The following is a 23,239-nucleotide window of genomic DNA, read 5'->3' on the forward strand; positions in this document are numbered from 1 at the left end:
AGGGCCTTGTTGGGGAACCGTCTCCAGATTAGAGATTTTCCTGAGTGTGTGGGGTGACGGTACGCGTGTGTCGGCATGTCTGAAGCGGAAGGCTCTTCTAGGGAGGAGGTGAAGCAAATGTGTGGTGTCTCCGTCGGCAACGCCGACACCTGACTGGTTGGATATGTGGAATGTTTTAAATGCAAATGTGAATTTATTACACAAAAGTTTGGACAAAGCAGAGTCCAGGGAATGTACAGGGAGTCAAGCCCTGCCTTTCACTATGTCGCAGGGACCTTCTGGGTCTCAAAAGCGCCCACTATCCCAAGTAGTAGACACTGATACCGACACGGATTCTGACTCCAGTGTCGACTACGATGATGCGAAATTGCAGCCAAAATTAGCTAAAAGTATTCATTATATGATCATTGCAATAAAAGATGTGTTGCATATCACAGATGACCCCTCGGTCCCAGACACGAGGGTGCGCATGTTTAAGGAAAAGAAACCTGAGGTTACTTTTCCCCCTTCACATGAGCTAAATGAGTTGTTTGAAAGGGCTTGGGAAACTCCAGACAAGAAACTGCAGATTCCCAAGAGGATTCTTATGGCGTATCCTTTCACGGCTAAGGATAGGATACGGTGGGAATCCTCCCCAAGGGTGGACAAAGCGTTGACACGCTTATCCAAAAAGGTAGCGCAGCCATCTCAAGATACCGCAACCCTCAAGGACCCTGCTGATCGCAGGCAGAGGACTACCGTGAAGTAAATTTACACACATACTGGTACATTACTCAGACCGGCGATAGCGTCGGCTTGGGTTTGTAGCACTGTAGCAGCGTGGACAGATACCTTATCTGCTGATATTGATACGCTGGATAAGGAAACCATTTTATTGACCTTGGGTCATATTAAGGATGCGGTCCTATATATGAGGGATGCTCAGAGAGACGTGGGCCTACTGGGTTCTAGAGCCAACGCTTTTGCGATTTCTGCTAGGCGAGCCCTATGGACCCGACAATGGACAGGTGATGCCGACTCGAAGAGGCATATGGAGGTTTTGCCTTACAAGGGTGAGGAATTGTTTGGGGAAGGTCTCACGGACCTGGTTTCCACAGCTACTGCAGGTAAATCATCTTTTTTGCCTTATGTTTCCTCACAGCCTAAGAAAACGCCACATTATCAGATGCAGTCCTTTCGGTCGCATAAATCCAAGAGTACGGGGATCTTCCTTTATTGCCAGAGGTAAGGGCAAGGGGAAAAAGCTGCCAAGTACAGCTAGTTCCCAGGAGCAGAAGTCCTCCCCGGCTTCTACAAAATCCACCGCATGACGCTGGGGCTCCGCTGAGGGAGTCCACCCCAGTGGGGGCACGTCTTCGACTTTTCAGCCATGTCTGGGTTCAATCACAGGTGGATCCCTGGGCAATAGACTGTTTCCCAGGGTTACAGGCTGGAATTCGAAGAGGTGCCTCCTCGCCGGTTTTTCAAATCGGCCCTACCGGCTTCCTCCCCAGAGAGGGAGGTAGTTTTTAATGTGATTCAAAAATTGTGTCTTCAACAAGTGGTGGTCAAAGTTTCCCTGCTTCAGCAGGGGATGGAGTATTACTCAACCCTGTTTGTGGTCCCGAAACCGGACGGTTCGGTCAGACCCATTCTGAATTTAAAATCCTTAAACCTATACTTAAAGAGGTTCAAGTTGGAATCACTCAGAGTGGTCATCGCCAGCCTGGAGGGGGGGGGGGATTATATGGTGTCCCTGGACATAAAGGATGCATACCTTCATGTCCCCATTTATCCTCCTCATCAGGTGTTCCTGAGATTTGCTGTACAGGATTGTCATTACCAATTTCAGACGTTGCCGTTTGGGCTTTCCATGGCCCCGAGGGTTTTCACAAAGGTAATGGCGGAAATGATGGTGCTCCTGCACAGGCAGGGAGTCACAATTTTCCCGTACTTGGACGATCTCCTAATAAAAGCGAGATCAAGAGAGCAGTTGCTGAACAGCGTATCACTCTCCCTAAGGGTGTTGCAGCAGCACGGCTGGATTCTCAATCTACCAAAGTCACAGTTCGTTCCAACGAACAGATTGCCTTTCTTAGGCATGATTCTGGATACAGAACAGAAAAGGGGTTATCTCCCGATGGAAAAGGCCCAGGAACTCCAGAACTTGGTCAGGGACCTGTTGAAACCGAAAAGGGTGTCGGTGCATCAATGCACTCGAGTTCTGGGAAAGATGGTGGCGTCTTACGAGGCCATTCCATTCGGCAGGTTCCATGCGAAGACTTTTCAGTGGGACCTTCTGGACAAGTGAAAAAAAACACAAACTGAGAATGCGCTTTCCAAATCCAATGTAGATTTTATTAATTTTTTTATATTTATATAAAATATGCATTTACCTATCACAATTTTATATATTGCCGGTCGGCCACATAAAAAACCTTTTTACATAAAATATATATGTTTAAAACTTAATTATAATGGACAGATCTTACATACTCATATATATTGCGCTGGGATCTATCGCTCATAAACCCCACATATACTGTATCTAATCACTTTTTTCAGGTATATACGTGATATAAAATCTGCTCAAGTCCATATATCCATGAATTAATTTAGCAACTTATTGCACAAGATGTAATTAGTAGCAATCTGTTGAGCAAAGCCATGCATCCATAGTCAAATTAGTAACTGTAGCAAAGCATGTAGTTAATAGCAATCTGTTGAACACAGCCTTCCTCACAGCTGAGCAGTTTCGTTCAAGCAATTCACAAAGTTAATTTAGTTACAACGGTAACTGATTAAAGATACTGTGTAGCAAAATAAGATTTGTATACCGTACCTTATGCCTCTGTTATCCACAGTACATGCAGTGTCCCTCCTGGTTGGTGTTTTTTCTCACCGTCCGCTTTCTCTGGAGGAGGACCTGTTTGTGCTAGGTCCTCACTGCTCTTAACCTCCCGGCTCTTAGCCACCTGGCTGATATTTTCCTCGTCCGCCTTATCCGGGCTTCGTGGGCTATCAGGCAAATAGCTGCACAAGCTTCCCCTAGCCTCAGGGGTGTTGAAATAGCAATTTCCCCGCCTACTAATGAGCATCGGCGGCTTCCTCAGTGTCAATCATTGACACTGAAGAAGCCGCCGATGCTCATTAGTAGGCGGGGAAACGCGTCTGTCATTTGTTACATCAGCTGGTCGGCTATTTCAACACTACATCATCAAGGAAGTCAAACTGCTGACGAAACGCGTTGGGACTGCTGCACCTGAGACCTCTCTATGGACAGATAAGCTCTTTTAATTTATCATTCCTGTACGTTTACACTTTTCCCATTATTGGATTCATATGGAAATCAGGATGTATCCGACTGTATATACGGATTGCTAAACTTGGACAGATAAGCTGCTTTTATTCAAATTTCCTGTATGTGTGCACCCTTTACTATTATTGGATTCATATGGAAAACAGGATATATCCGTCGCTATATACGGATTGATAAGCTTGAAATTTTGTTCTATTCTGTATGCTTGCATTTTTACCATTTGTTTTTATATGTTGTATTAAAATTTTGTGAAAAACCTTTAGATAAATCCCTGCTGGTGGATTTTTTATTTGAGGATTTGCTTATCCTTAGAAGGTTTTTTTTTTATATATAACTGATATTTATGGTGAAATTAGTTTTGAAAAAAACTGTACGCGCTATGTTATTTCTGTTCTATTTTTCTTTCCACATATGTACATTGGTCATGTGACTGAAGATATTGTGTGTACCAGATCAGTGATGTCCATACATTACCACTTGGTTCATATTAATTTTTAAACACTAATTAGGCGCCCTTATCTCCTCTAGTTCTATCTTTCACTTCGTATATGTGCCATCCAAGTGTCACTGACCTGGTTTGGGAGTGTTGTGGACTCGGGGCTTCTTCCGATGACCGGGAAGAGGAACCGCCACTGGGTCGTAGTAGAGATGGCCGGATGTAGGTTTTCCTCATGCAGGACTAAGACGGCAGGCGGGAGGCCCAGAGGAATTCTTGAAGGTCTCCTGTAAGACAAGACTAGTAGAAATACTGAAGGCTGGGGTACTGAGATATTGGAGACACTGTGGTATTGGAGGCACTGAGGTGCTGGGAGTACAGAGAGTGCAGGGAGGCCCTTGGGGGCACGGAGGTGCTTGGAGGCACGGAGGTGCTTGGGGCACGGAGGTGTTTGGAGACACCGAGGTGTTTGGAGGGATGAGGTGCTTGGAGGCACGAGGTGCTTGGAGGCACGGAGGTAACTGGAGGCACGGAGGTGCTTGGAGGCACGGAGGTGCTTGGAGGCACGGAGGTGCTTGGAGGCACGGAGGTGCTTGGAGGCACGGAGGTGTTTGGAGGGATGAGGTGCTTGGAGGCACGAGGTGCTTGGAGACACGGAGGTAACTGGAGGCACGGAGGTGCTTGGAGGCACAGAGGTGCTTGGAGGCACAGAGGTGCTTGGAGGCACAGAGGTGCTTGGAGGCACAGAGGTGCTTGGAGGCACGGAGATAATTGGAGGCACGGGGATAATTGGAGGCACGGAGGTGCTTGTAGGCACGAGGTGCTTGTAGGCACGGAGATAATTGGAGGCACGGAGATAATTGGAGGCACGGAGGTAATTGGAGGCACGGAGGTAATTGGAGGCACGGAGGGAACTGGAGGCACGGGATGCTTGGAGGCACGGGATGCTTGGAGGCACGGGATGCTTGGAGGCACGGGATGCTTGGAGGCACGGGATGCTTGGAGGCACAGGATGCTTGGAAGCACAGGATGCTTGCAGGGACGAGGGAGCTCTGGAATCACAGCTTCCGCAGGAGAAACGAAGATACTCAGGCACCGGATCTCTGCCTGGTATCCGATTTTAAATTCCCCGCCCTAGCCTGATTGGCGGAGCAGGCAGGTGACGTCAGACCTGCTCCGCCTCCTTGCCCTCGCTTGTGATGGTGGCGTCCTTGCTTCCGGGAAGCCGCCGGAGAGCAGTGCCGACCCGCCGCTGAAGCCGGAGACCGTCAGGGAAAGAGAGGCGCCGGGCAGACCAGGCCACCCGCAGGGACAAGCGCGGTCGCCGCTGCCCGAGGTTCGTGACAGTACCCCCTCCTCCAGGAGTGGCCCCTGGACACTTCCCGGGCTTAGTCGGATGTCTGGAGTGGAAGATCCGAATCAGACGAGGAGCCGTTACTTCAGTAGCCCCAATCCAACTTCTCTCCTCAGGACCATAACCCTTCCAGTCCACCAAGTACTGTAATTTTTTATGAAGATAACGAGAGTCAAGAATAGCTTTGATTTCAAACTCCGCTCCAGCTTCTGCCACTACGGACGTTGGCCTAGGGAGTGCTGAGTGGAACCGATTCAGAATGAGGGGACGGAGTAGAGAAACATGAAAGGCGTTAGGTATTCGAAGATGGGCAGGCAAACCCAGTTTACAGACCACAGGATTTAAGACTTGTAGCACAGGGTAAGGACCGATGAACCTTGGAGCGAATTTCATGGTGGGTACCTTCAACCGGAGATTCCGTGTGGACAGCCATACCCTGTCCCCAACTTTATATTGAGGTGCAGCTTGCCGTTTCTTATCTGCGAAGAACTTGTACCGAACAGAAACCTGCTTAAGATTAGCATGAACCTTTCTCCAAATTTGTCCAAAGTGTCGTAGAGTGGACACTACAGCAGGAACCTCTATTATCGGAAGGCTTGGAAATTCCGGAACACGGGGATGGAACCCGTAGTTGACGAAAAATGGTGATTCCCCAGTGGAAGAATGAAACAAATGGTTATGGGCAAACTCCGCCCAAGGCAACAACTCCACCCAGTTGTCCTGTGAAGGAGAGAGATACAAACGAAGAAAAGTCTCTAGATCTTGTTTGACTCGTTCCGTTTGCCCATTAGTTTGGGGATGATAAGCAGACGAAAACTTAAGTTTAATGTGTAGAGTTGAACAAAGGGCTTTCCAAAACCTGGCGGTGAACTGTACTCCACGGTCAGAAACAATCTCTTGTGGCAACCCATGCAAACGAAAATGTTCTCGGATAAACAATAGAGCCAGTTTCGGTGCTGTCGGGAGACCAGTCAAGGGCACAAAGTGTGCCATCTTCGAAAAACGGTCAACGATAACCCAAACGGTGTTGCAACCCTTGGAACAGGGCAAGTCAGTGATGAAGTCCATGGAAATGTGAGTCCAGGGTCTCACAGGGATAGGCAGAGGACGAAGTAACCCTGCAGGAGGCAGACGAGGAGATTTATGTTGTGTACATTGGGGACACGAATTAACGCAATCTTGTACATCCTTCCTCATGGTGTTCCACCAGTAAGACCTTTGCAGAAACTTGTACATCTTCTGAGCGCCGGGATGACCGGAAAACTTGGAGTTATGGGCCCACAGTAGTATTCCTGGGCGGAATCTAGCTGGCACGGACATTCTTCCAGGAGGAGGAGCTGGAGTAGTTAAAGCAGCAGAGACAGAAACTGGATTCAGAATTAAACCCCGCTCCGGAGGTTCATCCTTGTCTGTGGGAACTTGTGAACGAGAAAGCGCATCTGCTTTAATATTGAGAGTCCCGGCCCGGTACTTGATAATGAACGAGAATCGGGAAAAGAAAAGTGCCCATCTCGCCTGGCGAGGATTCAAGCATTGTGCGGATTTGATGTACAGCAAGTTCTTGTGATCCGTGTAGATGGTAAACACATGTTTAGCCCCTTCTAGAAGATATCTCCATTCTTCCAAGGCAGATTTGATTGCCAAGAGTTCCTGGTCTCCAATAGTGTAATTTCGTTCGGCTGGAGAGAATTTACGAGAATGGAAGCCACACGGATGTAATTTTTTATCAAAGGAATACTGGGAGAGAACAGCCCCAACCCCGACTGAAGATGCATCAACTTCTAAGAAGAAGGGTTCCTCGAAATTTGGTTGTTGGAGAACTGGAGCCGTCATGAAAGCTAACTTTAAGCGAGAAAAAGCTACAATGGTTTCCGGAGGCCACAAACTAGGATTAGAACCCTTCCTCGTCAGGGCAGTAATGGGCGCAACAATGGTGGAGAAACCCTTAATGAATTTCCTGTAGTAGTTCGCAAAGCCCAGGAACCTTTGTATTGCTTTCAGGGAAAGAGGCTGAGTCCAGTCGCGAATGGCCGACAACTTTTCCGGATCCATGCGAAGCTCCGTCCCCGAGATGACATAACCGAGGAACGGAATAGATGTTACTTCAAAGGTACATTTGGAAAGCTTGGCGTAGAGATGATTCTCTCGTAAACGGTGTAGCACCTCTTTGACTTGAGTCCTGTGTTCGACAAGATTCTTGGAAAAAAATCAGTATGTCGTCCAGGTATACCACAACGCTCTGATACAGCATATCACGAAAGATTTCGTTGACGAACCCCTGGAAAACCGCGGGAGCATTACTAAGACCAAACGGCATCACCAAGTATTCGTAATGCCCATCTCGGGTATTAAAGGCAGTCTTCCATTCATCCCCCTCTCGGATGCGTATAAGATTGTAAGCTCCTCTCAAGTCGAGTTTTGAAAAAATGCGGGCACCACGAACCCTATCAAATAACTCTGTGATTAGTGGCAAGGGGTATTTATTCTTAATAGTAATGTCGTTTAGGCCGCGGTAGTCGATGCATGGTCTCAACCCCCCGTCCTTTTTCTTCACGAAAAAGAAGCCTGCACCGGCAGGGGAGGAAGAGGGGCGAATGAATCCCTTGAGCATATTGGACTTAATATACTCCGACATGGCTTGAGTCTCGGGAAGAGACAGAGGATATGTGCGACCACGAGGTGGCGTCTTCCCTGGGACAAGGTCAATAGGGCAGTCCCAAGGCCTGTGAGGTGGTAACAGGTCAGCAGCTTGTTCCGAAAATACGTCCTTGTACCCTTGATATGCCTCCGGAATGTGCTCTTCATCCGTTTTGGAGGTAACACGGAGCGGACAAACAGGAGTAAGACAATTAATGTGACAAAAGGGACTCCAGGACAGAATTTGTGACGACTTCCAGTCGATGTGGGGATTATGACTTTTCAGCCAAGGCATTCCAAGAACCAGATCATGAGGCATTTCTGGGATTACCAAGAGTTCCAAATCTTCCTGATGTAGAGCCCCGACCTGCAGCTTAACTGGCCCCGTGCGCCACATTATAAGACCTTTGGAAATTCTAGTCCCGTTGATAGCCGTCAGTGAAATTGGCCGCTCGATAGGCCGTAACTTTAAACCCAAACTTTGGGCACAGAAAGAAGAAACGAAGTTCCCTGCAGCTCCGGAATCCAATAGGGCTTCACAAGACCTGGAGACTGAATTGGAGACTAGAGTTACTGGAAGCAAGCAGTCCGAAGTTGGAGAAGCTTTTGTCGTAACTCCCAGCTTGACTCCTCCGGAACAAGCTAGGCCTGCCCGTTTCCCGGACGGGCTTTACAAGATTTAAGAAAATGATCTGCGGCTCCACAGTAAAGGCAGAGTTTACCCTCACGACGACGCTGTCGTTCTTCCGGAGACAGTCGGGAGCGGTTAATTTGCATGGGCTCATCTGAGCTGGGTGAGGCCACCGGCCTAGGAGTAGGATTCCGGAACCTGGAACGATCCGAACGGCTACGTTCTCTTCCACGCTCCTGCATCCGAAGATCCACCTTGACGCAAAGGGAAATCAAATCTTCTAATGGATCCGGCAGATCTCTAGTAACCAGCTCATCTTTCAGCCGGTCGGAAAGACCGTTCCAGAAGGCAGCTCTCAGGGCGTCATTATTCCAGCGTAGTTCGGAAGCAATGGTCTGGAAATGAACCACGTACTGGCCCACGGAACGGGCGCCCTGCCGAACACGGAGCAAATCGGAAGAAGCAGTGGTCATTCTGCCGGGCTCGTCGAAAATCCTTCGAAAGGACGAGATGAAGTTGGTGTAGTTGGAAACCATGGGATCAGATCGTTCCCATAATGGAGACACCCAATCCAAAGCAGAACCTTCCAACAGAGAAATAATATATGCTACCTTGGACCGGTCTGTAGGAAAGTTGTGTGCAAGTAGCTCGAAATGTACCTCGCATTGGTTCAAGAAACCACGACAATTTTTGGGATTCCCATTATAGCGGGGCGGAGTAGGCAACTGAAGGCGTGGAGTGACACCGGCCGATGGTTGAACATTGCTGGCAACGGCAACTGGTGCGACTACTGGAACAGGTGCCGGAATTACTGAGGCCAGAGACGCCTGAATCTGATCCAGACGCCCGGACAACTGCTGGAGGTACTGCATCACCTGGCCTTGCGCTGCTTCCTGACTTTGCACTCGAGAAGCCAGGTTCTGAATGGCACTCGAGTCCGTGTTCCGATTCCCCGAGTCCATGGGGCCTGAGTATACTGTCACTGACCTGGTTTGGGAGTGTTGTGGACTCGGGGCTTCTTCCGATGACCGGGAAGAGGAACCGCCACTGGGTCGTAGTAGAGATGGCCGGATGTAGGTTTTCCTCATGCAGGACTAAGACGGCAGGCGGGAGGCCCAGAGGAATTCTTGAAGGTCTCCTGTAAGACAAGACTAGTAGAAATACTGAAGGCTGGGGTACTGAGATATTGGAGACACTGTGGTATTGGAGGCACTGAGGTGCTGGGAGTACAGAGAGTGCAGGGAGGCCCTTGGGGGCACGGAGGCCCTTGGGGGCACGGAGGTGCTTGGAGGCACGGAGGTGCTTGGGGCACGGAGGTGTTTGGAGACACCGAGGTGTTTGGAGGGATGAGGTGCTTGGAGGCACGAGGTGCTTGGAGGCACGAGGTGCTTGGAGGCACGGAGGTGCTTGGAGGCACGGAGGTGCTTGGAGGCACGGAGGTGCTTGGAGGCACGGAGGTGCTTGGAGGCACGGAGGTGCTTGGAGGCACGGAGGTGTTTGGAGACACCGAGGTGTTTGGAGGGATGAGGTGCTTGGAGGCACGGAGGTAACTGGAGGCACGGAGGTGCTTGGAGGCACAGAGGTGCTTGGAGGCACAGAGGTGCTTGGAGGCACAGAGGTGCTTGGAGGCACAGAGGTGCTTGGAGGCACAGAGGTGCTTGGAGGCACAGAGGTGCTTGGAGGCACAGAGGTGCTTGGAGGCACAGAGGTGCTTGGAGGCACAGAGGTGCTTGTAGGCACGGAGATAACTGGAGGCACGGGGATAACTGGAGGCACGGGGATAACTGGAGGCACGGAGGTAACTGGAGGCACGGAGGTGCTTGGAGGCACAGAGGTGCTTGGAGGCACGAGGTGCTTGTAGGCACGGAGATAATTGGAGGCACGGAGATAATTGGAGGCACGGAGGTAATTGGAGGCACGGAGGGAACTGGAGGCACGGGATGCTTGGAGGCACGGGATGCTTGGAGGCACAGGATGCTTGCAGGGACGAGGGAGCTCTGGAATCACAGCTTCCGCAGGAGAAACGAAGATACTCAGGCACCGGATCTCTGCCTGGTATCCGATTTTAAATTCCCCGCCCTAGCCTGATTGGCGGAGCAGGCAGGTGACGTCAGACCTGCTCCGCCTCCTTGCCCTCGCTTGTGATGGCGGCGTCCTTGCTTCCGGGAAGCCGCCGGAGAGCAGTGCCGACCCGCCGCTGAAGCCGGAGACCGTCAGGGAAAGAGAGGCGCCGGGCAGACCAGGCCACCCGCAGGGACAAGCGCGGTCGCCGCTGCCCGAGGTTCGTGACACCAAGCACATATCACATTGTTTAAGGTTGCTGTCATCCACTAATTGGATAAGTGTTATTTTATCTTTTTTGTATACACTTTTTTCCACATAATCACGTGCACTTACAGTGCTCACTTATAGTTACTTGTGCGCCCCCGCATCTATTGTATGTATCTATTGTATGTATCTATTGTATGTATGTATGTATCTGTATGTATGTATCTGTGTGTGTGTGTGTGTGTGTATATGTATATATATATATATATATATATATATATATATATATATATATATATATTTTAATTATGAGAGAGCGAGCATAATAGTGGGGCACTCACCAGAAATTTTGCACGTAAAATATTTAATTCATACTTAACAGCATGATGTCTCAAAAGGTTATTTCATTCATCGACGTTTCGATCCAATCCGGATTGTCGTCAGGATGCACAACATATGCAGCAAATACAGCATATCTCAGCTGCCCATGTTCACCGGTATCAAAAGGTTTGTACCTGACGAGACCCCAAACTATTTCAAATAATGGCGCCAATCATATGCACCAATCACCACGAGATTAAACCATAATCTTTTCAGGGGGACACATTGTTAATCAACCTTATCGCAAAGTATAATATCAACCCAGGTAGCCAGAAAAAAACTCCCTTTACTTACTGGTACTCGCGGCCGGAGACGCCGCTGTATACTAGAGGGAATTATACTTGCAGCTCATACCATAGCACCATGGGAACCACTAACAAAAGTATATAATGTAAAACACAACAAAACAATATTCTCTAGTGTAGAAGAAATTGCTGGAACATCAGGGAGCCAGTCAGGGAGAAGCAACTTATATAAATACATACATAGAGAAAAAGTTAAAACCATGTACATACAACCACAACAGTATAATGTACTGATAAACACAAATATAAACTCAAATCCACAAAATATTAAAGGCCCGTACACACTGGTCGATATATCGGCCGTTCTCTTGAACGGCCGATATATCGCGGGACCGTCGGCCAGTGTGTACGGCCGATACGTCTGTGAACTCCGTCGTTCACAGACGTATCGCGTCGGCCGCGCAGCACAGCCGACGGCCAATATATCTACCAATATATTGGCGCGTCGCTGTGTGTGTACGGGGCGGTCGGCCGACCGCCCGTACACATGCTGCGGCGGCCGGCGGTGATTGACAGCTGAACTGGGTGTGCGTGTGTACACGCCCGCCCAGTTCATGACGTCCGTCCCCGACGGATCAGGCAGTGTGTATGCACAGCACACTGCCCAATCCGTCCATAGATATATCTGCAGATCAATTGATCTGCAGATATATCTATTAGTGTGTACCCACCTTCATACACACTGGAGAGTGTGTTGGCCAAAAAAAATAATAAAAAATCCCAAAAAATTATTTTCTTCATCTCAAATATCCAGATTTAACCCTATCCAGATTATTTATTTACAAATGGAAAGGGTCAATCCCAGGGTCACAACACGCCAAAATGTGGTGCAAAATCAATGAAGAAAAGCACTGAGAGAATTATATTCATTTAAGCCATGAGGTGACACAGTTCCTAATAGAAAAAGCCATCTTGCCTCAAGTTTCTTAAGAATTAACGCCCTATCTCCACCTCGTGGTGGTGGTGGTACCCAGTCAATGATACGACATTGTAAAGCAGAGATTTGGTGTCCGAGTGTCATGAAGCAACTGGTTTCTCAGATACTCCAGTGGATATAGCCTGGCGGATCATCATCCTATGGTTTGCCATTCTCTCCCGGAAAGTGCATGTGGTCATCCCGACATAGGACAACCCACAGGGGCAAGTTAACAAATAAATTACAAACTCCATATGGCAGTGGAGTTTATATAGAATCCGGATAGGCCTTCCCGTTTGTGGCTGCGGAAAACTCATACCTGACACCATAGAGCGGCAAGTGGTACAACCGACACATTTAAGGCAGCCAGGTTTTTGTGTCATTAACCAGGTATTGTCTTTGGTATTACCTAGTCCACTGGGATGCATCAAAAGTTGTTCAGATTTCTGCCCCTTCTATACGACGTCAATGCCGTCTCTTTATTATATGATGCTGAAGAAGAGTCCGTAGACCAGATTGACCAGTGCTCCTTAATAGATCTAGCAACCAGAGGTGATTTCTTGTCAAATTGGGTTACAAATGTCAAACGATCACCTTTCTTGTTTAAGTGTCTATGCATTTTTTTTTTTTTTTTTGGGGGGGGGTTATGTGCTTTGGTGAGGCAACCCTCTATAATCCTGGAATTATAGCCCCTATCCAAAAAGTGGTGTTTCATCTCTGCTGGTTGAGATTCATCAGTGTCTCGATCAGAATTATTCCATATTACCCGCCTAAATTGCGAGATAGGAAGGCTATTTTTCAGGTGTGGAGGATGATTACTTGCAGCGTGCAATAAAGTATTCCTGTCTGTTTCCTTTCGGAACAAAGTTGTTTTTAGCCTTGAACAGTCACTTCCAAAAATTGAATGGCTGATTGGCTACAATGTCCCGTAAAACGGACACTGCTCTCTAAAGAATTCAATGTACCAAGCATCTCATTAAAAGTCTCCTTGGTGTACCTCCACAGCAAAAAAATATCATCAATATACCTCTTGTAGTATAAAATCCTCTAACCAAACTTGGGGAAGATATGTTGTTTCATATTCATACATGAAGACCCCTGCATAGATTGGGACCACATTGGACCCCATTGCGGTTCCCGCACATTGAATATAGTAGTTGCCATCATACATGAAATGATTATGGACTAAGATGAGTTCAAGTAGCTCGAAGATCAAGTGCTTGAAAAATACATCCGAAACGCGTTGTGCCTGGAGTGGGACTCTTAAGTCTTTCTGGACTTCTTTGGACTTCCATTGCCGTCTTCGCTGCTTCCATCTGCGATTTGGGCCAAGCTTGTGGTGTGGTGCTGGGCTGCCCGGCTGGAACCCCTTTACATCAAGGCACACACCACATACCCCATACGGTATGAGTCAGGAGTCTCACCCTTCTTAAACTATTTGCACAAAGACTGTCCTTTTATGATTACAAATTAAGGGTCTGTGCAATATAATTTTAATCATTTTAATCACTCATTTATATTTTACATGTCATCGTTTTTTATTATGTGTTATTGTTTGTTTTGAGCCATGTTATGTGCACTGTGTCACTTTATAACTATGGATGTCTAAACAATAAACAATTGTCATATTTGTCATAAACTAAGAATTGGTTTATGATTATTGCCATTTCCCTGGGAAAATTAGCGCACACCATAGATATCATTTTTCACTTTTTTCACAAAATTAATCACGACATATGGTGTTTGTATGTCATATGATACTCTAAGTGTGCAGCTTCTTATTCCAAGTGCGCAATAGCCCACCGTACCTATCCCTCTGAGAATCATTCTCCATCCCCCATAGCATGTTGCTGCTAACACTATACTGTGTTTAAATCAGCCTTGATATTGTAATATACTGTATGCACTTGTGTTATGTTACACTGTATGTGGGTTATTCCTTTTAGCATTAGAGCTTCCTTTTGTTTATTTACACCATAGTGGACACTTATAGGTTGAATCATTTAAGGTACCATCAGAGACGGCCCTAGGCATAGGCAAATGCTTAGGGCATTTGGAATGCCTAGAGGCACAAGCAGCTTCTGCTGATTTAAAATGATATGCGGCATGCCTATATTCTGTGTTTGTATACGAAATGTATTCCTGGAAATCACTGTAACATACTCTGTGGACCCTGCAGGAGAAATGCTATCTACAGGATACATTGGGATTTAGTGGAGCGTCAGCGGATTTGCACCAAATGGTCAAAGCTTTTCGGCCTCCTTGCATTCAACAGGCCCGTCCATCTATCCACCTCCTGACTCAGGCAAATCAGTTTTTTGTTGGTTGTGGCAGGAGCCAGACCATGGTCAGAGGGCTGCTGTTTTGTAGCAGCCATAAGCTTTCTTATTTTATTTTTATAGTCTTACTATTTTTTCTGAGTGATCTTTCTAAAAATCGTCTTATACGTACCTTATAAATAGTCGCTCCAACAACTCTCCGCCGGGTTGTAACAACGCTTACCCATGAGTACAGTGCTGTTTCGGCGGGCGTCTGTGTCAGATATACTATCGGGTCCAGCAGACGTTACCAGGCTGTGGCCGGGGAACGGGGAGACGGTAAGGCATCGGTTCCGCTTAGAGGGGGAACGCGGACACAGCCGCACTGTTTTGGGAGGAGACTACCAAACAGTCGCTGACATGGCTGCCACCGAGAGTGCACCAACGCTAGGCCTTAGGGATCATAGGCTCCAGGGGTAGTATGAGGCCGCGATCCCTAGGGTTGATGTCAGCAGTGGGGAGTCAGACGCTCCCCCTGTTTCATGGCCCAGTTTCCTTCGAGTCTCCCGCCATGAACTGTTTTTCCTGCTTCCATTGGAGATGCTGTATACTCGGGGAACCCAGTCGCAGCATAGGCGGCTGTGTGACTGGTGCGTCAGTGTTCACTTGGGCGATTGTGTACACTAGTAGCGTCTGGATCCACTCCGCGTTCGCAAACATATTGATCGGTTCTAGAAATGGGGTGAGTCTCCCTGTATCCCACTCTACTGAGCGGGTAATACAGCACTAAGTCTCTATCTACCTTTGAGTATGAATAGTTAAAGTGCCTGATGCTTATGAGTCTGATAACTTTTGCTGTGGTTTTCCTTTGCTGTGCAACTGAATACGTTTAAAACTCCTATATAGGTAATTCAGTAATATGTTTCTCCTACATACCTGAAATGTATTTGTAGTTGATTATGTGCTTATTATACTAATGTATAACCTGTGACTGCTAGTGTGATTGCTGATTTTACTATAAATTCTGTCCGTTTTTCTGTGTATCCGATCCCCAATGCTGGTGCACAGCAGGGTAGGGTCGGATTGTATGTCACTTTAACAAATTTTAAAGTGATTACAGACTGGTTCAGTGGGATTATGTGCAAAGTGGTTTAGTTGTCTCCAAAGCCTCTTAAGTAACCGAGGCAGGCACAGGTTCTGGTTGAACCTTCATGTGCTACTTTGCACAAAAATTATCCAATGTAGCTGAGCAGATAATGCCAGCTCCTATATCAGCGATAGGTTATCCTATTAACCCTTACCACCAGCCTTTCAGCCTGCCTTTGTTAAGAGGCTGCATGTAAGTATATCACATAGACATGATACAACATCTTCATAGTCTACACATGTTTAGCTGAGGACTCATTGCACTTCAGAAGGTCTCAGCTCAGTGGACATACCTGAGCTAATTAGTGCTATGTAAGCCATTTTATCCTCAGAAGCAGCGGAGCCTGTGTTAGAAACTAAGGCAGCTATGTTAAAACATCCCAAAACAGCTGATGGAAATTATGTTTGGGTTACGCCCAGTAGAAAAAGTTAGAATTCATCCAGCTGGGGACTGTTTAAAAAAGGGTGGCTTTCTAAGTAGATTCGCAGACCTTAGATTGCTGCGACAATCTACATTTATTTTTGTTTTCAACATAAATCAATGATGTCACGGATAGGAGACTTGATGGTTTTCTAAAGACAGTTTTGTCTTTTTGTCTGGGACATCATTAGACCAGCCTTGTCTTCAGCTCAGATAGCGTAAGCAGTGGCAGCCTGGGCTGATGCATTGAAAGGGGATCTAGAAAGCAAAAATCCATATTGCATATCAAACAGCGATAAGTGGACCTGGATATGGGTACATTTGCCTCTCAGACAGCAGCAGCAGCTCACAGAGTGGGTTGGCTATGTACATGATAAGCTGACTCAGAATCCAGGAAGGTTCTGGAGTCTTAGCTCTTTCTTTTGATAAAGAATTAACAGTATTTGAAATCGGTCTCCAAGAAAGTGAAGTTTCTTTTCACATAAATATTCAAGCCTCGTTTCCAGCTTTCCAGTCCTTTCAGAATCAAGGAAAAGGAAAGGTTAAAAGGCAAACCGCCCCAATCCAACAAGTCTGGTAGGACTAAAAGGTATTGGGCTAACAGAGGACCAGTTTTCGAATCTGAAGATAAGCCATCAGCCTGTTGGTGAGGGCCTCCACCTGGGGCGACCTAGGGTGGGAGGCCGATTTCTTCAGTTTGCACAGAGCTGGCAGCAGTCTACTAAGATGTCTGGGTGCAAAAAGCGGTTTCCCACAATATGATCTACAGCCAAACCACACTGGACATGCCCAATCTTATCTGATCTTGGAAGCTAAGCAGTGTTGGTCTTGGTTAGTACTTGGATGGTAAACCACCTGGTAATACCAAGTACTGTAGGTGTATTCAGGAAACAACCTCATTACAAATTGTACCGGCCCGTCTTCAGTGGAAACGAAGACTAGGGCTTTGCAAGAGGCAGTTCAGGTGCTTCAGTCAGGAGTGATAATTCCATTCCTCCTGCACAATAAGGACAAGGTTTGATTTCAACCAGTTTCTAGTCCAGAAGCCAAATGGGTCATTCTGGCCCATACTCCATTTCAAAGCACTGTACTTTTGGGTGCCTCCGGTTTCATATGGAGACTTTTTACGTTCCATTATTTCTGCCATAGAGCAGGAGGATTTAGGGCATTCCGGAATATTTAGTATGCCTATCCACATGTTCCTATAGCACTTTTCGTTCCATCAGTTCTATATTAGGTTGCTATCATTCAGCCTCTATTTCAGGCCATGCCATTTGGGCTGACCACAGCTCCCAGAGTATTAACCAAAATTATGGTAGTGATGGCATCCTATCTTTGCTAGCAGGAGATAATCATTTTATTAAAACCCGTACCTCGATGACTTAATAATCCTAGCAAAGTCTCAGGAATTGTTCTGTCATCTGTAACAGAAAATGCCTTGTTACAGAGATGGGGTTGGCTCATAAATTGGGCAAAGTCATTTTTGGATCTGTCACATTGGATGACTCATTTGGGGGCTGTGTTGAAATTGGGTATTCAGAAAATAATTACTTCTGACTGTGTAGCAACTCCTGAATCATTAAGTGAATTTTGGATATTTTGTTCAAACGGTATCCATTTACGCAGTAATGCGTGTGATGGGTTTGATGGTGTAGACATTGGACATGATGGAGTATACTTGTTTCCATTAGATACATCTGCAATGTCTGATCATTTTCTAGCAGAAAGGTTTTTCATCAGACAATAAAAGCGCAGATTATAGTCTTCCTCTGGAAGTTAGGAGGTCAATAGCTTGATGGTTATTGAACATCCTATCCTGGGCAAGGAAGGCTCCTTTGGATATCAGATGGCAACTCTGACGATGGATGCCAGCCTGTGGGGCTGGGATGGAGTGTCAAGGAGTTGCTTCCAGGGGCAGTGGACCAAGGAAGAAATGTTGCCTGCCAATAAATATATTGTAACATAGGGCTATATAGATATATAGATAGACAGACAGAGATATATAGATAGATATAGTATTTATTCAGGCAAAGAATATCCTTCTGATGAATCCAGATTGAATCTGCTCGGTCATGTAATGGCAGTGGCAGCCAAAACATAATGAAGGTAAGTCACACTTTAAGACGGACAGAACTTCGTTATCCAGCCTTGTCCGCAGTACTCATTCCGGTAGTCCTAAACTGGGAAGCAGATTTCCTCAGTCAACTCGCCATTCAGATAAACGTATGGACTTGCACCCCTAGGATAATGGGGGTTACCGGAGATACATCTTATGCCGTTCTGTCAGAACAACAAAGGTTTCGCATACGAGTCAAGAACAAATCCCAAAGGGATCTTGAGGATGACTTGTCTGGTTCTTGTGTTTCCACCAATCGCCTTGTGATACAGGGTGATACGAAAGGTAAGACAAGGAAAGGGTGCTGTGATACTAATAGCTTCAGCAGACATTGATACACAGATCTGCAAAGGATGTCGATGGATGCTCCATTCCTACTTCAATGGTCAGATCTACCGTCTCAGGGTCCTGGTTATCACAAACGCCTGCATGGACTGTCTTTGACTAAGTGACTCTTGAGACCTCCATCCTGAAGGCAAGAGGACTCAACATGTAATTCTAATTATGCTCAGAGCAAGGAAAATTTCCTCAGCTCGCATTTATCACCAAATATGGCAAGCCTATGTTCTGTGGGGAACCGGTCTGAAGATCGACAGTGTCTAGGTCGACAATGTTTAGATCGATCACTATAGGTCGACAGTCACTAGGTCGACATGGATGGAAGGTCGACAGGGTTTCTAGGTCGACATGTGCTAGGTTGACAGGTCTAAAGGTCGACATGAGTTATTCACATTTTTTTTCTTTTTTTGAATTTTTTCATACTTCACGATCCACGTGGACTACGATTGGAACGGTAAAGTGTGCCAAGCGGTAGCGGAGCGAAGGCACCATGCCCGAAGCATGGCGAGCGAAGCGCGCCATGCGAGGGGACGCGGTGCACTAATTTGGGATCCCGGTCACTCTACGAAGAAAACGACACCAAAAAATAAAAATAAATCCTCATGTCGACCTAGCACATGTCGACCTAGAAACCCTGTCGACCTTCCATCCATGTCGACCTAGTGACTGTCGACTAATAGTGGTCGACCTAAACATTGTCGACCTAGACACTGTCGATTTGATGAACCACACCCCTTCTGTGGTGTAGGGATCAAAAATTTGACCCTTGATTTTTTCAGAATTTCCAGAGTCTTCCTTCACGCAGGAATGCATATAGGGTTATGGCTGACTTCCTTGAGAGTACAAGAGTCAGCATTGACTGTATGGTTCCACAAGAAAATTGTTAACCTACAGGATGTGCGTACTTTTTCTTCCAAGCAATGTAACACATTAAACCTTTTTGTTCTTCCTACAGTGCCTTGGGATTTAAGTTAGTCCTAAAGGCCCTTCAGGTTGTCCCATTTGAACCACTTGAAAGATTGGATCTTAAATGGTTGACGGCTAAAGTTTTCTTTCTGCTGATTTTGCTTCAGTTAGGAATTCAGATTTAGGGGCATTGTTATGTCATCCTTGTCATGACTGTGGTTTTTGTGAACCCGGTGTTAGTGAAGTCTGTGCGGGCAACTGGAGGACTATGTGAATATTAGGCTGGTCTGTAGGAATCAGTGAGAAGAAGGAGCAATCCCTGACCAGGGATCGAACCCGGGCCTCGGTAGAGGAAGCCGTATCCTGACCACTGGATCACCAGGGACTTTGATAGCAGGATGATGAATGTATAGGTGAGACTGTACTGGATATAGTGTCACAGGAGTAGGTGCTTATGTACTCCAGGTTACTGGCGAGATAGTAAGATGGACTGGTTACTGGTGAGACTGAGAATCGGGCTGGTTACTCGTAAGACTGGGATGCAACTGTAATCTGGGCTGGTACCGGATATAACTGGAAACGCAACTGAAAGTAGAACGATGACTGTGGCCGTAACTTTAGGATGAGGCTGAAGAACACTGCAGCTGTGACTTTAAGATGAGACGGTAGAATACTGCAGTTGTGGTTTTAAGTTGAGACTCTGGAATACTGGATATCAATGGTAACACAAATGTAATCCAAACTGGGTAGCAAAGCAACAGAGTTTTTTTTACAGGAACTGAAGTACAAGGGTTACCTTTAGGGAGCTCAGCTTCAAAGCTCACACAGAGCTGTGTGTGACACGAGGAGCTGGCCGAGTTTCCAACTCAGTCTCCTGACTTATACTTCCTGGTCCTAAGTGATTGGTGAGCAGTATCAGGTGATTCAGAGAGTCTCAGGCTGGTAGATGATTGGACAGCTCTGGTCAGTTGAACAGTCACTGTCATGTGAGTACTCTAGACTAGGCTGTGATGTGGAGTGAGGCCTAGCAGGCCGAGAGAACACTGAAGCCTGAACCTCTGCAAACAAACAGAAGATGCTCGCTTTTAGGCCTAAACTTCAGATTGCTGAATTCAAACTCACACAGAAGATCACCACAGGTAGAGCTCGTTAACTATTACCTTCCAGGCAGAGAACTCAGGAAACTCATGGTATTGGCAAGCTGTTTATCCCAGTGAGCAGAAAGATGCAGGATCCAGGACAGAGATGGCAGAGGTAAGTCACCAAATATGAAAACTACAGTCAGGATCGTGACAATCCTCCATTTCTGAATTTTTTATCCAGATAGAGCAGTTCTTCGAACCAAATCTGGGTATCTTCTGAAGGTGGTTTCTAAATTCCGTCTTAATTAAGAAATTGTAGTCTTCGGTATTCTAGGGGCCAGTCTTTGCTGCGGGAGATGCATCGTTGGACGTAGTCTGTGCCTTAAGGATTTACTTGGATCATACCAGTGCCATCAATGACAGATACTCTCTTTATTCTCTATGAATTTCACAAGAGAGGATGGCCTGCTGAAAATCAGATACTGGTAAAGAGGTTTTGGATGAAAATTTCAGAAGCATATTCTCAAGCTGATCTCCCTGTTTCCGGCTAATGTCTCTGCTCATACTATTTGTAAGGTAGGTCATTATGGCAGCACAATGTGCTGTTTCAGCAGAACAGATATGTTAGTAGACACATGTTCTCCATTTACACATTCATTAGACATTATTTGGTATATGCAATTGCGGTCGAATTCCCGAAATTGTCGAATTTCGGGTCATTTTCGACCAAAAAAAAAAAATCGCCTATGCAATTCAGTGCTTTCCGACCAAAAAACGGACTTTCAAAATTCGACTTTTTGAAATTCGAATTTTTGCAAATTCGACTTTTCTGCAATGATACAAGTGCTGCAATTCGACCAAAGCATATTCAATTCAAGTTTGGAAATTCGACAGCAGGGCTTTTAGACAGCAAATTCGTCATTTTCAATCCGCCACACTTTGGAGGGTGAAAACAAATAAAAAAATTTTAAACATGTTTTTTTTTGTGTTTTTTTGGGGGGGAATAGCAGATCTATTTATATTAGAAGGGATTAGGTACTTTTTTTTTTTTTTTTTTGGAGGCACAAATATTATTTATATATTTTTTTCAAATATTATTTATTTATTTTTTTTTTTTTTTTTTATGCTGGAACGGTAAAATCATAAAAAAAATGGCGTGGGGTCCCCCCTCCAAAGCATAACCAGCCTCGGGCTCTTCGAGCTGGTCCTGGTTCTAAAAATGCGGGGAAAAAATTGACAGGGGATCCCCCGTATTTTTAAAACCAGCACCGGGCTCTGCGCCTGGTGCTGGTGCCAAAAATACGGGGGACAAAAAGAGTAGGGGTCCCCCGTATTTTTAACACCAGCATCGGGCTCCACTAGCTGGACAGATAATGCCACAGCCGGGGGTCACTTTTATGCCGTGCCCTGCGGCCGTGGCATTAAATATCCAACTAGTCACCCCTGGCCGGGGTACCCTGGGGGAGTGGGGACCCCTTCAATCAAGGGGTCCCCCCCCCCCAGCCACCCAAGGGCCAGGGGTGAAGCCCGAGGCTGTCCCCCCACATCCAATGGGCTGCGGATGGGGGGCTGATAGCCTTTTGTGATAATAAAGATATTGTTTTTTCCAGTAGTACTACAAGTCCCAGCAAGCCTCCCCCGCAAGCTGGTACTTGGAGAACCACAAGTACCAGCATGCGGGAGAAAAACGGGCCCGCTGGTACCTGTAGTACTACTGGGAAAAAAATACCCAAATAAAAACAGGACACACACACCGTCGACAGTAAAACTTTATTACACACTACCGACACACACATACTTACCTATGTTCACACGCCGACATCGGTCCTCTTCTCCATGTAGAATCCACGGATACCTGAAAAGAAAAGATCAATATACTCACCTCAGCCATGGTCCAGAGATACATCCACGTACTTGGCAAAAAAACAAACCGCAAATACCCGACCACCGGACTGAAAGGGGTCCCATGCTGACACATGGGACACCTTTCCACGAATGAGACCTGTCAGTGACAGCTGTCACAGACAGGTCTCTAAGCCAATCAGGAAGCGCAACTTCGTTGCGCTCACCTGATTGGCTGAGCGCTGTCTGTACTGTGACAGCGCATCGCACAGCTCCCTCCATTATATTCAATGGTGGGAACTTAGCGGCTAGCGGTAAGGTCACCCGCCGGTCAGCGGCTGACCGGCGGGTGACCCCACCGCTACCCGCAAAGTTCCCACCATTGAAAGTAATGGAGCGGCTTTGCGATGTGCTGTCACAGTACAGACAGCGCACAGCCAATCAGGTGAGCGCCACGGAAGTAGCGCTTCCTGATTGGCTGAAGGGACGTCAGTGACAGGAGTCACGTGATGTCCCGGCATTCGGGAGAAAGGGGTCTGATGTGAAAACATTGGACCCCTTTCATTAGTCCGCTGGATCGGCGTTCGTTTTTTTTTTTTGCCAAGTACGTGGATTATCTCTCTGGACCTGGATGTACCTCTGGACGCTGGAAGGTGAGTATAATTTTTTTACAGGTACCTCGGATCGTCGGAGACCGTGGCAGTCGGCGTGTCAACATAGGTAAGTATGTGTGTGTCGGCGTATGAAATAAAGTTTTACTATCAAGGTGTGTGTCTCCTGTTTTTATTTGGGTATTTTTTCCCCAGTAGTACTACAGGTACCAGCGGGCCCGTTTTTCTCCCGCATGCTGGTACTTGTGGTTCTCCAAGTACCAGCTTGCGGGGGAGGCTTGCTGGGACTTGT

At 46.7% G+C, this 23,239-nt stretch overlaps 1 protein-coding gene and 1 pseudogene across 1 annotated transcript in view; both read left to right on the top strand.

Annotated features, from left to right (window-relative positions):
* PPA1 (inorganic pyrophosphatase 1) overlaps positions 1-23,239 on the top strand; it is a 316,872-nt gene that overhangs the window by 239,400 nt on the left and 54,233 nt on the right. The window lies entirely within an intron of this gene.
* On the top strand, positions 16,813-16,931 carry LOC134895960 (5S ribosomal RNA; annotated as a pseudogene).

Source organism: Pseudophryne corroboree, chromosome 3 (assembly GCF_028390025.1).
Source record: "Pseudophryne corroboree isolate aPseCor3 chromosome 3, aPseCor3.hap2, whole genome shotgun sequence".
Lineage (NCBI taxonomy): Eukaryota > Metazoa > Chordata > Amphibia > Anura > Myobatrachidae > Pseudophryne > Pseudophryne corroboree.